We start from the raw sequence: 15,135 nt of genomic DNA, 5'->3' as shown, positions 1-15,135 counted from the left end.
GTTTTCACGGCGCGGCACGATGGGCGGGCGGGTTCGGGGAAAGGATTAAAGAATGGGTAGATAAATCTCGTGAGAAATAGCGGATAAATCGCGCTCGTCCACTAAGCACACACCTATCTTCAATAAGATCCTGCTCTCCTTGTCCTTCTTGCCGCGTACTCGCGTTCCAAAACTCGATTTATCTCGCGCGCGCGCGCGAGATTCTTTCCGCAATATGAAGCGCGTGGAAGAATTCTCAACGACGTACGAGTGAAGACAGTTTTGCCCGAGCGTATGAATTTTCCCTCGAACCACCTTTTCCATGAACACCTTGAACTTCCCGCCCGGTTAAGAGATTCGCCCGGTGAGAGACAGTGGAAAGAAAATGCGCATAAACTTGAGACGGTGGTAAAGTGGTGCAAATGAAGTAATGCGTGCGCTAGAGACGCTAGAGGTGCCACGACAGTTTGACAGATTTGTAGGACTGCAACACGTTTTTGTTTATCCAGTTTAATGATAACGCATGGAGTTTAAGCACGTTTTCGCATGACGTACTACACGCGACGCGTAGTAATAATAATAGTCATTGCAATATTTGAACATATGTAATATATATTTGTATGTGTGTGTGTGCGTGCGTGTAAAATTTGCGTTCTGGTAAGATTGGTAACAGATTTGATAAGACATTTCAGTAGACTGACATCAACTGCGTCCGCGGTCAGCTTATGTTCTGCCAGCAGAGTCTGCTAACATAATCGGACAGCAGATTGGCGGTAGAAACCGCACTGACAGAGCAATGTGAGCAGATTGGCAGCAGAAGCAGTGCGGAGCCTGAACGGTTCGTGCGGGATCTGTTCGATTTCTGCCGCCAATCTGCTGTTTGATTACGGATCGGTTTGCTATTGTTGAACTGGCTGTACTAGTTCAGAGCCTATCTTTGTGGAGTAAAAAAGATAAATTCTGCAGCCAGTTCAGTAATAGAAAATAAATCCTATGTTAGCAAACTTTGCTGTTGGTATTCTGCCGACATCATGATATATCATAACCGGCATCAAATCTGTATTATAATCTTTCTGCCGACAAAATTTGTAGCAGATACTTGGTAAGATTATTTGCTCTCAACAGACTTGATTGTCTAGGTCTCTTCTTATGCATTTCATGAATGTTACAAATCACGTTTCATGATAACATTGCTATATCTTAACGCTACTCACACATATAGACATAGTTTAATCAATGTAATATAATGATAAATTCGGACCTCGTTAATATGATGGCACTTTAATATAATTGGCGCACCATCATATGTGGTGAAACAAAATTTAATTACAAAATAAAGAAATTGATGTGAAAAATTAACATTATAACGGAATAGTTTAAAATAAAATTTACAGTTTTTATTAAGAATCTCGTAGTTGATTTTGTAGCTTATTATTAAAAAAATAATAGACATCACAAGAAAATGCATTTTTTACATAGATACTGTTACAATCGTTCTCAGATTTGTCTTGTTATGCGGAACTTACGAACGTTTATATACAAGCGCATGTAAGCGCATTTTGAAATTGGATACTACTTAAATATTATTGCTAACTCCCATTGAGAATACAGAGCGGTTTACCGAACACAATACAAAAGATACAAGAGAGAAAAATACATAGTAGAAGATACCGTGTTCAAAGTGGAACGAGATAAGCAATCCAACATAAGTACAATATCGACTAACAATATCGATCAGCGGGTCCCCAACGTCGTCTAACCTGAATTTTCGACTTTTCCACGGCAGCGGCGTCGCGAGAGGAGAATGTTTGAAGAAAACGGAGCTATATGGAGAGAGTCCAGCGCGAGAGGAGAGAGAAAAAAAAGAAACCGCGCGTCGACACCTTCTTGCGCGTCTTTTTCGAGGACGAGCGTGTCGGCGGGTAACGTACCACTCATAATAAACGATAAAGGGAAATAAAAGTGCCTCCATCCAACGGTGAAAGAGGGAGACCGTCGCGGAAGGGACGCGACAGAAGAGAGATGGACGTGGTGCGGCGCGACGAGGGGGGAAACGCGGGGGGAGCGCGTCGGCGTGTGTACGAGTCCGTTTCCAGCGACACGACGTGCTTCCCTATGCTTTTTGTTTTAATTTTCTAGAGGCCACCGGCTCCATCTCGTTCGCCTCTCCGTCCCCTCTTTTTTTCCGTCTCTCTCTCTCTCTCTTCCTCTCTCTGCTTTCCTCCTCGTTGGGTGTCCCCCTATCCGCCGTCACGGCTTCCGCCGCCACTGCTCGTCGGTTCCTCGTGGGAGCTCCGCGAAATGTACCACGGTGGTTTTCAGCACTGTGGATGCTGCTAGGTATATATCCTCATCCTCCCTCTCTCTCCTATCCCTCCCCCATTGCCCCCTCGCCTGCTTTTCTCCGTCCTCCCACGCCGCTCCCCCGCCCCTTCCAATGTCCCCACCGCGCCCTGTCTCTCGCTTTCCTTTCCCTCCCATTCCGTTTATCCCTTCCTCGCGACGCGCTCTCTCATGCCGCCACCCCTCCGCGCGCCACGGAGTAAAGGGCTGAACCGGCCAGTGCAATTCCCGACGAGTTCGGTGTCGAGTCCGCGCTCCCGGCCGGCGATCGTGCATGTCGTCGTCGCGACGTCGCGCATTATCTTTTTATCTCCCGAGCTACCGAGGGATAATGGTCTCTCTCTCTCCCTCTATCTCTCTCCTTCGCGACAAGTCACGACAGTTTTAATTTAACCGACGGAATGACAATCCCCCCGAAACGTCATCGGAACGTCGAATACTCCGAGTTCGAAGGGATGGGTGGAGATTAGCAAAGTAACGAATAAAAACGGTATATACGATTAAAAAGTGATACGAGTGGTGGACGGGGTTGCCAGCTCCAGGGAATATAGATCTTTCAGCCGAAGTCACGCACGCTCATATACGCAGAAGGGATTAATCGGCGTGATGTCAACGCCGTGCGACGTTCGCCGTAGTGCGCGAAGCCGTGATCCAGCGATCCGATCCAGCGACATCGTGCCGCGACACGTAAGTTCCGTTTCGTCCCGCGCGCGTAATCCTCGACGGATCCTCGGATCCTCGGAGGAGCTGGAGGTGAAGGAGGAGGAGGAGGAGGAGTAGGAGGATCCGCCAAAATCCGGTGAGCGCTTTGCGGCCTTGTATTGATCGGATCCACATCGTGGATCCGTAGGCGACACGGACGCTGGATCCCGATGTACTGTGCCGTCGGGCGGTTTTCCTCGTGCCTTCTTCTTCATCCAGCTCGAAGTTATTTTCGGCACCCGCTTGATGGACGGGCATTCTGAGATTTTCCCGCGGTAAAATTTTCATGACGCAATTCCATTCTCAGCGTTCCCGCTAATTGAACACGCCCGCGAATCGACCTATCGACCGAATCCGCTTAACTCACGAATCTGTGGACTGGGGGGGGGGAGAGGGGAAGGGGGGAAATTGGCCCTCTCCCCCATTTTTTCCCGCTGAAAGTCCTTACGACTGTCGTTCGCGGGCGCGCGGACGTGCGGACGCGTCCGCCTTCGGGCGATTAATTAAAATAATCTCTTCTCGCGCGCACCGCGCGCGTAAATTATTCCGGGGTAGGTACTACTACTAGAGAGGTGCGCCCCGAGAAGTTTCTGGGGACTGAATGAATGAAACGGGAAATCAGAGCGGACAGGAAACGTAGATTGATATTGGCACGAATGCCAATCAATTGTTCGGAGATCAATTTTTGTCGAATTTGAATTACATTCGACCGGCTGCCGAACAATAACTATCACCATCCTGTTAAATCAATCTCTGAAAGAACATAAAATAACTGTTGTTTAATTTCAACTCAGCGTTATTTAATTTCCGCATCGCGTTGTATCGAATGCTATTGTGCGAGAGTCTATCACCATCACTACGTCAGTTTTTTGAGGGGGAAAAGCTTTGTCTGGAAGTATCCATCACATTCAAACCTTTTTTTAAATACTATTTGATGACTACATTCAAAGTCAACGCAAAAATATATTGACATTTATATAAAATGTTGTTATTATAAGCTAAGAACATAAATAAGCCATAAAAGAATTAATAATATTGTATATCTTAAAAATAATATCAAAACGAACAAATGTGTGAACTATAATTAGGAATAAAAATAATCTGAGTAAAAAATTGCCCGCAGGAAGTGTGAGTGTGGTGAAAAGTGTCAAAAACTATTTATTTAAATTGCTTTTTTTAAAAAGATTTATTGAGATTAATAAAACATTGTTAATGTAAAACGAAAATATATTATAATATTATTTTAAGCAATAATTAAAATATTTTACAATATTTCTACAATTATTTTTAATTAAAAAAATTTATAAAATTGCTATTACTTTTATAAATATATATAAATATTACCTTAAACTCTCAAAATACGCTCCGAAATATTTTCAAAATGACTAAAAACCATTAAGATCAAATAATTATTGATTACGATTGTTAATATGTTTCTCCATTTCAGGTTCGCGTTATTTACTTAAAAGACAAGAGAGGATGGCTATAAATAAACTATTAAAAAGGTATATAGAGCATAAGGAGCAAAAAGTGCAGCTCTGCAGAATATTTATAAAAATTTCTTGGGGTCTTAACGTGGCAATCAATAACTGTGCATTACATTCCTTCAGTGAGAGATTTTCGATGTTCCGCCCGACAAGTCCTGAAACTTTTATTGGGCATACCTTGTAAAGCCCCTCTGACACGGACGTCCGTCGTTACAATACGTTGCGCTTCTATAGCGTTGCTGCGGTGTATTAATTGAATCTCGAGGTATAGACAAGATCTTTCTGATTTACATGGGGAGATAGTTTGATTTTTCTTTCGGTGACGATTTTATATTTCGATTTCCTGCAGCATATTAAAATATACATGGTAAAATAAGAGAATAGACGTTTTTATATTTATACTTGACTATAGATATTTTTATATAAAACATATTTTATATGAAATACGTGATTATATGTAGATACTTTAAAAGTAATCTGAAATTTATTATTATTAAATCTTTATCAAAGTTCTATTTTATCTATATTAGAAAAGGTCATCTATATTTTATCATTCTTTATATAATATCTAATTATATGATATATAAAATTTTATTTATGAATTTATAATTGCTTTACATTGTCACGATATTACACACATATATCCTACACACTCACGCGGACGCACACATACAGTCACACATATACGAATTGATTTAAAACTCATTAAGGAATTTAAAAAAATATTGTTTAGGTTTATACGAGTAAATGTGCTAGTTAAAGGAAAGAGTAGTAAACAAGTAATTAGTAACTTAATGGGTAACTAATTAATGTCTATTTGTAATAGACATCTGATGTAATTTTGTACATAAAATGTTTTTCAGATATATTTTTCATGGAAAAATTATTTTATATAGTTGTACTTATAGAATCAACAATTTTGGGATCTTTTGCTACGGAAAAATGGTTTTCAATCATATTTTTCTAATCGAATAAGAAGAAAATTCATGTCTCCCAACGACGTTGCAAAGACAAACATTATAATTCTTATAATTATTCATTATAATTATCAATTATAATTAGAAAAGAGTAACACACACTTACGTGCACGCGTGCGTACATATGTATATTGTTCAGATAACGCAATAGATCCGGTATCATCTCTGTCTGCATTAAACTTGTGCCTTTTGTGCTGGTAGAGTGTAATCTGACAGCAAATTGTCGGCAAAAATTGAACAGAATTTGTTGCTTTATAAACATTTAAATGAAATACATCATTCAAATAATCACAAAACAACGGATCTTGATCAGTTTCTACAGTCAAATTGCCATTGTTCTATTAACAGATTCTCTTATATTTCTGCTAACATTTCATCGACAAAATTTGCAGCAGACACTTTCAAAATCTGCTCTTGACAGATTCGGCTGTCCGGATTATTAAATTTCTTAAATTTATTACAATATGTTCTTCATTTATTCTAACTAATGTTAAAAAAATAAAAGAAATATAGCTTTTGTAAAAAAAAATTGTTGACGTTATTGGTTCAGTGAGCACAATATACTTTAAGCACCTAAACCTAAACCATTCCCTGACTCCATTAAATCTAAGTTAACTACTTATTCAGATTATCTAATAATAATTATTGTCTAAATAATTATATTGTCCACGTAAAACTCGGTTAGTCCAAGTAGGGCCAAACCGAATAAGAACTGTACTAATGACTTACTGATGAACTGATGATGGTTAACGACGATTATATATGTCGTTTCTGGAGGATTTGTAAGATGGATGCAGGTAAAGGTAAATGCGCTTTCCTGACCAGTATCAGACAGATTCCTAGGAACAAAGCATTTTGAGCGTCGCCAGGGCTTACTTTCCTCCCTAGGGAAGAAAATTGGTTACTTTCCGCCCGCTGTACGAGAAGAACGATCTTTAATACAAGATCGGATTATGAGTATTCAATATACTGCCTAGAATCCGAAATATCCATATGTGTCCTATCCTTATATAAGAATCATACTAAAAACAAACGCTATCGAGAACATTTGCATTAATAATTTTATTTTTCCGAAATGGAGCTAATAGTGAAATTAAACTTAATAATAAATCCTAGTTAACATCAAAAAATAAAAATTATGCAATTATTTGCAAGATTTTTTACGAGAGTATTATAAACTCTAATGTAAGTGTAATATAACTTTTGCAATAATTAAACAATCACAAAGATACAAAGGTAATAGACATCAAGCGGCCGATAACTGAACTAAAATGCGTTCTCTCTCTCTTTCTTTCTTATAAAAAAAATTATATAGAAATTTAAACTCAAAACTTTGTATAATAAAAATATAGAAAGTCAAAAAATTTAAGTTTGCGCTTCAACAATCTGTAATACAAAAAAATTACATTAAATATTGAATTTGGATAAACTATAATTTGTACAGAAAAAATGTATCATAATTATAATAAAAATAAAAAATGCACATTTAAGAAAACAAATTATTTCGAAAAGTGTCAAGCTGTTCGACAAATTTCTGTCTGACAAATATCTTCCATAAATCTTAGTAAAAATTTGAACACGGGAAAGGCGGAAAATGCGGCAGCGTCTTTCAAGGCTTACAGGGCTTCACGTGAATTAATGCGATCTAGTCCATCCTGATCTACGACAAAATCTTGTTAGTACACCTCACCGAGCGGCTGAAATTCATGTCTCCCAACGACGTTGCAAAGACAAACGTGCGTAATTAAATGCTCACGTGAACGATATAACAAGCAGATATCGGAGAAGCGAACGGAATATTTTCCGCGGCTTCTATTCTAAATATGTCCTGAATTAATGATGGCAGGCTTCTAATTCGCGACGAGAGATTCAATTAATACGCCCGAACGATTAGCTGGAACTCATCGCAATCAGAGCGGACGAAAATCGTGCGACGCGTAATCTATTATACATCGCGACACAAATTTACGATATTAAAAATCATGTCTCTCTGTAAAGTATGATTTGTTTATTCACTGTGCATAGCGTTCATATTTATTACGTATACTTATTATATATAGTTGCACCGGCTTCAAAATACGAATTTTGTGATCAAAACTTCTTGTTCGATTTGGAAAATATGATTGAAAACCATTTTTCCGTAGCAAAAGATCCTAAAATTGTTGATTCCAAGTACAACTATATAAAATAATTTTTCCATGAAAAATATATCCTGAAAAACATTTTATATACAAAATTACATCAGATGTCTATTACAAATAGACATTAGTTAGTTACCCATTAAGTTACTAATTACTTGTTTACTACTCTTTCCTTTAACTAGCACATTTATACTCGTATAAACCTATATAAGAACAATATATTTTTTTTAATTCCTTAATCAGTTTTAAATCATTTCGTATATGTGTGACTGTATGTGTGCGTCTGCGTGAGTGTGTAGGATATATGTGTGTAATATCGTGACAATGTAAAGCAATTATAAATTCATTTTTCTGATTCTATTATATTCTTCAGTCTTTTCTACCTTTATTTCATATATAATTCTTTAAAATTTGATTGATTAGTTCTCGAGCTATAACCGTTTGAAATTACGAAAAATCCGTACATTAGGAAGCAAAATGTGCATGTTTCAAATTTGCACACTTTTTTATTATATTAGCAATTTTTTAATAATTTTATTATATTGTTCAGTCCTTTCTACCCCTATTTCATATAGAATTCTTTAAGATTTGGTTGATTAGTTCTTGAAATACAGACGTTTGAAATTTCGAGGAATCCGTACAAATATATAGGAGCCTTATAAAGCTGGGTCTAATCAATCAAATTTTAAAAAATTATATATAAAATAGGAGTAGAAAAGACTGAAAAATATAATAGAATTAGAAATAGACCGTATCTCAAATATTGAGAAAGCTACAGCGTAAAACACACTTTTTTAGAGGAGAACATACTTTCTATGATACTCTATTTGTGTGCAAAATTTTAACCCGGTATCTAAAAAATTGTAGAAGTAGATGCGTGTTATACAAAAAATTCGTACACACACACACATACACATACTTCCGGACATTTTCTACTAATGTGATTTCTCGACATTTTGGAACATTCTAAACTTATTTTCATCAAAATCTCGAAAAATTTTTCCACCATCACAAAGCTCTATGAGGAAGCAAGAGAGAGAGAGAGAGAGAGAGAGAGAGAGAGAGAGAGAGAGAGAGAGAGAGAGAGAGAGAGAGAGAGAGAAAGAGAGAGAGAGAGAGAGAGAGAGAGAGAGAGAGAGAGAATTTGAAGATTGTGAGATAATTTCAAACATCAGAAAAGTTAGTTATGATAAAATCTATTAAAATGTTACTTATCCGTAATTTAATTGCTCTTTGATGACGTTACAACTCCATACCTATTTGCCGCGTAAAGAGAATATTTTGTTGCGTAATTGCTGCATGTTCTCATGCATTACAAACGAATTCCATACGGGACTGCCGTTTGTATCGTAAACGCGGGGAACCGCGGTAACGTAACGTACTTAATCATTTATTCATCTGTGTGATGTGGCAATTAAATTGTTATTTTAAACAACATTTAATTTAGCATTTCTATAGAAATAATAAACGGCTGCGCTTTCCCGTATAACAAGCACATTTCCTCTCTCTCTCTCTCTCTCTCTCTCTCTTTCTACGGAAAGTCCTTTGCCGTAACCCACGCTCGTCGAATTTTATCAGTGGAAATATGACTGTCGCGCGAATGTAACGCGAAATGTAACTGCACTGCACATACACTCCAATGCCGAATTATTTTCTACTCTTATAAAGGTTGCACATAAGTTCTCCCCAGGGTTGCATAAGTTTTCTCGCACCTTACCTTTGTTCATGCCGTCGTGCTTCTCTGTGATGTCTGGATTTTAATAATTGTCCTGATAATTTAAGCTGATCCTTATGGCGTGCAGTATTCTATATATTTGCACGTGTTAATAATTCTACCAAATCAGGGTAAAACTGATGCTTCAATTTTATCTTCCGCATCTTCTTCTTCACACGTGTGCTCGTCCCGTATGCTGGGGTTACGCGACTATATACGCGGATTATTCCGTTCTCACGGGTGTAGGATATATAAGATCTCTTCTACGTATAACCAGAGAGTTGGCTTTTTTAAATTAAAATTCTGTATATGGTTAGTCTTTTTTTTTTAGGTAAGATTAAATGGTGTCGGATTTTTTTATACCCGTCTCCAGTAATATATGGAAAATGGACGTTAAGCTTATAGGAGTTGAATAGAACGGAACATATGACGTAATTGAAAAAGAAAATAATCTTTTAAAAGAACCATTTCAAAACAATTTAAAAATAAGTTTTAAAAAGTTAAAATTTATACATATATGTTGCATTCACGTATATGTATATCTGCAAGTTAATCTCTTTGTAGAAAGCCTAGGTCTCTTGCAAAACGACATAATTGCAATTTGCAATATTAGTTTTATAGTTTGACTGGGGATTATATTATTAGACATTTTTTAAAATGTCATAAAGCATTAAACTGCAATAATAATTAAACCTGGTTTCACATGAGTTTTCAACTTTCCACCTAAAGTGAAATTTACCTCACGTCTTACGGTATTTTCAGTGCAAAACGAGATCCATAATTAGGTAGTTCCACGTAGGTTTCCTATTTTAAATGGTCGGCTTTTCGCAAAAAAACCGCACAAAAGAACGAATTTTTTAATTAGTACTTACGACTGATGGACATATATACGTATGTACATGTATGTCTACATAATTATAATATTAATATAATTTATTTCAATACTTAATTTTTACTCGTATCATACAATTATTTAGTCATTTTATATCATATCGACGTTTTACGAAAGAATTAGACTGATTTTACATATATATTTATGTATATGTCGTTGAAAACGTTACCTACTATAATGCTATATAATAAGAATTGTTTTTTGAATATTTTATTATAAGTTATTTTTAGTGTGTTTTAAATTTTCTCAATATTAGACTGATTTTCTCAGCAAAGGGGATTTTTTAACCAAAAAATAAGAAATATTTAGAATATCATGTTATAAGTGCAAATATGCTACATTTACAAATTAAGATTATGGCATATAGCAAACTTTAAGATACTATTAATCAGATTAATTTTTAAAATTGTTTCGCTATTTCTTTCGAAATTTTTTATTTCCTTTGCGTTTGTTATATTTATTACACAAGAAATAATAAGGTCTCTCTTGGGCAATACTATAATTTTCTACTATTTTCTATTACTGTAACTGACAATACTATGATTTTCTTAGTATTTTCTATTATTGGAATACTATAATGATCTATCTTGTACATGCCCGTACAGTACGCGACGAAACTACGTGCGCATTAGGATGCTACAATCGTCATAGTCATTACATGCACAGTTGGACGGTATTCGCAACGCTAAAGTTTGGTTGATATAGAGAGACGTGATATGCTGTTATTTGTGCTAGACTTGATTTCTATTCACAGAGTGTTCAATATGTTGCGTCGTAAGGAGTAAGACTTGGTGTTACTGCTGAAAACTTCTTTAACAATATATGACAGTGTTGCGCGATTCAACATAATAATTGTTTTTCTTTTATTGATTAACGCCTATAATTACAATTCACGTCAGTTTTTTTAATTTTGCATATCTTTGCTTTTAAAATTTGAACAAAAATAACTATTGTTATAAAAAAAATTTGCTCCGTATTATTCTTCGTATATTATTACGTGTAAACATTGCAAAATCTATTTTGAAATATCTTCGTAAATAATGTCTTACATTTTGAATAATACGTATAGATAATGACTTATAATGCAAAAGATACGTTTTCACAATATTATTAAAATAATCAACCCGAGGCGCTAATCCTTATCTCTCTTATTAATATTTATACATGCATTAAATTTGCATGTATATACAATTCATTTTTTTCATTCTCAATAAATACAGCGCCAGGAAGGGAGAAAAAGACAATTCGCTATTTAGATATTGGATGTTCTCGTATTTCCGTTAAAAAATCCACCTGGTATAAAAAACCGACCCAAGAGTGGATTTTAAATCAAGTTATAAATTTCCGGGAGCGGAGGACGTCCAAGTACTCCCAAGTTATCTTGAGTAATCAGGCACGAAGGTTAATGAAGGAGGTAATTTCGGGACGTAATTTGCGAGCTGTGAAATGTTGTGAGATGATTCGGTTGGCGGAAAGTGTCGGGGTCAGTCGGAATATTGAAAAAAGTGAAACGACTAAGAGTGATTTTCCTAAACGAATAGCGAGACAATTTCGCGAGACGACGAGTCTATCGACGGCAGATGAAACTTAACTTGATGATTGTACTTCGCGATGACATTAGCGGGAAGCGCAGGAGCACTTTGCACAATCGTGGATTGGATACGATTCTTTCCTAAAGTTCTTCCCGAACGATCGTTTGATGCGAGTTTCTTTTCTCAGTGCAGCTTATCGCGTCGCAGTAAAAACAAACAGATAAAATAAATAGTAAGAAAAATGTTCTCTCGATTTTGGCCTATGCTACCAAAAATTCTATCGCGGCTCTCTTTCTCGCATATATCTACATACATACACTGTTACTATTCACTCTCGCCCCTCCAGGCTCTCTACACTGTTTTTTCCTCTGCAATAGAAGTATATTTTGCCAATATTTATACATATATGCGAATAATAAACAAAATCCAAAATCTTACATATTCATAATGTTTTATCCGTATTGTTGAAATGCTACGCAGTAATTGGATTTTAAATCAGAATAACTGTTGTTTGCAGTTTACATGAAGAATGATGTACATATATAAATTTATTTTTAAAATTTTATGACAATAAAGATAATAATTTTTTAATCAATGCCGTTATTTTGAATGAATGAAGAATAAAAGAGGACAAAGTTATTCAGGCAAAATTTTGCTTTTGATATTTATCCGTTTTTCTGTTATAAACTTTATTTTTGTAATTGTGAACGAAAAGCGTACACTTTAATATATTCAGCTATAAATCACTCGAAATGGTATTTTATGAGAGCTATTATAATTAGCTGTATTAGTATTAAGGATTTTTTTATTTGGAGTAAAAAATAAGCAATTTGTGTTAAAATTAGATTTGTCGCATTTATATAACGTTTAGAAAAAAATGTGGTCTCGAGATAAATGTATTTTATAAAATATAATTATAAAAAATATTATTAAAATATTAAAAATATGTACAAGTTGTGCTACAATTTAAAGATTTGTTTACTTTTTTATTTCTTCCCTTTGATTCTGATCTTTTTAACATCATTGAAACAGTCTTTGCTTTAGATCGCTAGATTCTCGAGTTGAATGTTTACGACATCGTTAATTTATAGATGTTAATGATGTTATAAATATGTTTTTAAGGTCTGGAACTCTTGACGAGAAAAAGCAAACGAAGAAAATATTTGAAAATTTTGAAATTTTACGTGAGAAAACTCCTTTAATACTGATATCTCGTGTGCTCTCTCGTCTTCATTGAAAGTAATAACAACCCGCGACAACGTCGTAAATGGACGGGCAATTACATTGGAGAGGAAAAGAATTTCACGGAGAAATTTCGCCTCCGTTGTTTCTTTTGTCCTCTCTGTATTTCTTGTCGCTCTCGTGGAGCGCTTTTCCGACGCGCGACTCGACTGTGAAAGAAGCGGCGAGAACCACGAGAAAGAGAAAGCGAGAGAGGGTTCGGTCACACCGTATTTTACAAGATTACGCGCCATAACCGGACGGGTCGTTCGCCGAAAAAAGTTCTCTTTAAAGGGGCCGCGAATAGGGGATGGGGGCGGGGGGAATACGCGACGACGGGAACTCATTAATCCCTGTACCTCCGCGCTAGATAATACTAATTCGTCGGAACTTTCTTATTTCTTCCTTATCCACTCTGTGCGCGCAAGTCAGCGGTGAACAAGTCCCGACGACGTTCTTTCAGAACTCAAGGGAAAGAAGTTGTCATTCAACGAGCGACGGGTTGACGGACATTCGAAAAGGGGCACGGAGGGGATGAGGGAGAGGGAAGGAGGCAATTAAATGCCAATAATTGCGGTGATTACCAGTCGATTAATCGCCGTTATCGGCAGCTTCATTTAGCGCGTTAATTATCCTGGGCATCGGGAGAGGACAATGCGGTTACGATTCGTAAACGATTATTTTAATTGCACCGGGTCGCTTTTCCCCGGGATAATTGTCCCGCCAGGGTGGTAGCATGTAACAGTAAACATCGCTGGGAATGGCAGAGGTAACAGGAAGAGGGGAAGGGGGAAGAGAAGGAGATGGGACTAAAGAAGAGAGGTCGAATAGTTTAATATTTGCGCAGGCGGTTGTAAAAGATAAAAGGGAAAAGCCAGCTCTCGCACAAAAGAGTTGCGCTACTCCTCCACACCGTACAACACGGCGCGGGGTTTGTTACATTATAAAAGAGGCCGATTATTTGAACGGACTCCAATTTTAATCGCGCGCCCGCGACTTTGCCGAAAGTATGCCGTGTGTGGATACGTCTCTGTGGCCCGTTCTCTCCTAAACAGTAGATTAAAGTACAATGCCCGGCTTCTAAGGCATAATCTCTTCGTAGGAAGGAAAAACACACACAGTGCACCGTCGAAAATGTTACTGCCTGTTTATCCAAGTTATTTTCCCGGAGGATCGTGCGCGACCAGATCTCGACAATTTTCTGTTCCGCTTTTTTTTTGTTTATTCTATCGGATACGTTTCGGTTGGCCGCGCGAACAATCGCGTCGCACAGTGGCTCTCAACTCCGGTAATCGACCAACGTTCATTCGTAATAGCGTGTAAAATTAATGAATGGATTTTATTATTTTGAGATCGAAATGTAAAAATAATAATCTCGCAGAAAAGTAAAGAATTTTTATTCTTAGTGCACCATTTTATTGATACTTTTTTGTTTGAGGTAAAAATTAATTTAACATTTAGAAAATTGATCCACCAGTGGGAATGTAAAAAAGATAGTGTTGAATTTTACAAAATGTTCCCGTTTACGACTTAAGCGAAATCGGACAGATAACTGAACGAAGTATTTGTATCAACAGAATTTGGGAAACACTGACGTAACATACGTTTTTTGCGGTGCTCATCGGTTTGTACATTTTATCGCCTTTAGTGGCGCGATATTTTCTGTATTCAATGCGGGAGGAACCGCAATCTCTTGCACAAACTCGCACACCTAATAAACTCTGCGATATATATCTTTGTCTCGTATATCTCTGTATTTTTCTTAAGCGCAAGTTATAGTTGGGCATCTTTTTACTAAATATTTATAATTATTTATATTTAAAAAAATCTCTTCTTTAAATACATAAGACTGTAAATTAGAGCTTTTTCTAACTGAAAAGTCGAGTATTCCACGTATTCCAGATAAAAATTATGAATCCGGATTTGAAATCTGGATATCCGGACTTGGGATTCGGGTATCCGGATCTGAGATCCGGGACCCGTCGCAGAATCCGGTTTCTTGGGTTCTACAGTTTTATATAATGAAGATAACGAATTTGCATTTATATACTTATACTATAGAATTTCAAAATCAATATATATATATATATATATATATATACAGAGAGAGAGAGAGAGAGAGAGAGAGAGAGAGAGAGAGAGAGAGA

The 15,135-nt window shown here is 36.6% G+C and overlaps 1 protein-coding gene across 1 annotated transcript in view; it reads left to right on the top strand.

Moving 5' to 3' along the window:
* The first annotated feature begins 2,556 nt into the window (after window positions 1-2,556).
* The window catches only part of LOC112468015 (lachesin-like), a 152,081-nt gene continuing 139,502 nt past the window's right edge, over window positions 2,557-15,135 (top strand). Inside the window, exon 1 of the mRNA XM_025037005.1 lies at window positions 2,557-3,009. The gene's annotated coding sequence lies outside the window, so the exon portion shown is untranslated. The remainder of the gene's footprint in view (window positions 3,010-15,135) is intronic.

This window comes from Temnothorax curvispinosus, unplaced genomic scaffold (genome assembly GCF_003070985.1).
Source record: "Temnothorax curvispinosus isolate PA1 unplaced genomic scaffold, ASM307098v1 QBEX01017991.1, whole genome shotgun sequence".
NCBI classification, from domain to species: domain Eukaryota; kingdom Metazoa; phylum Arthropoda; class Insecta; order Hymenoptera; family Formicidae; genus Temnothorax; species Temnothorax curvispinosus.
The sequence above is the reverse complement of the archived record's forward strand: the minus strand, read 5'-3'. Positions and strand labels throughout refer to the sequence as shown.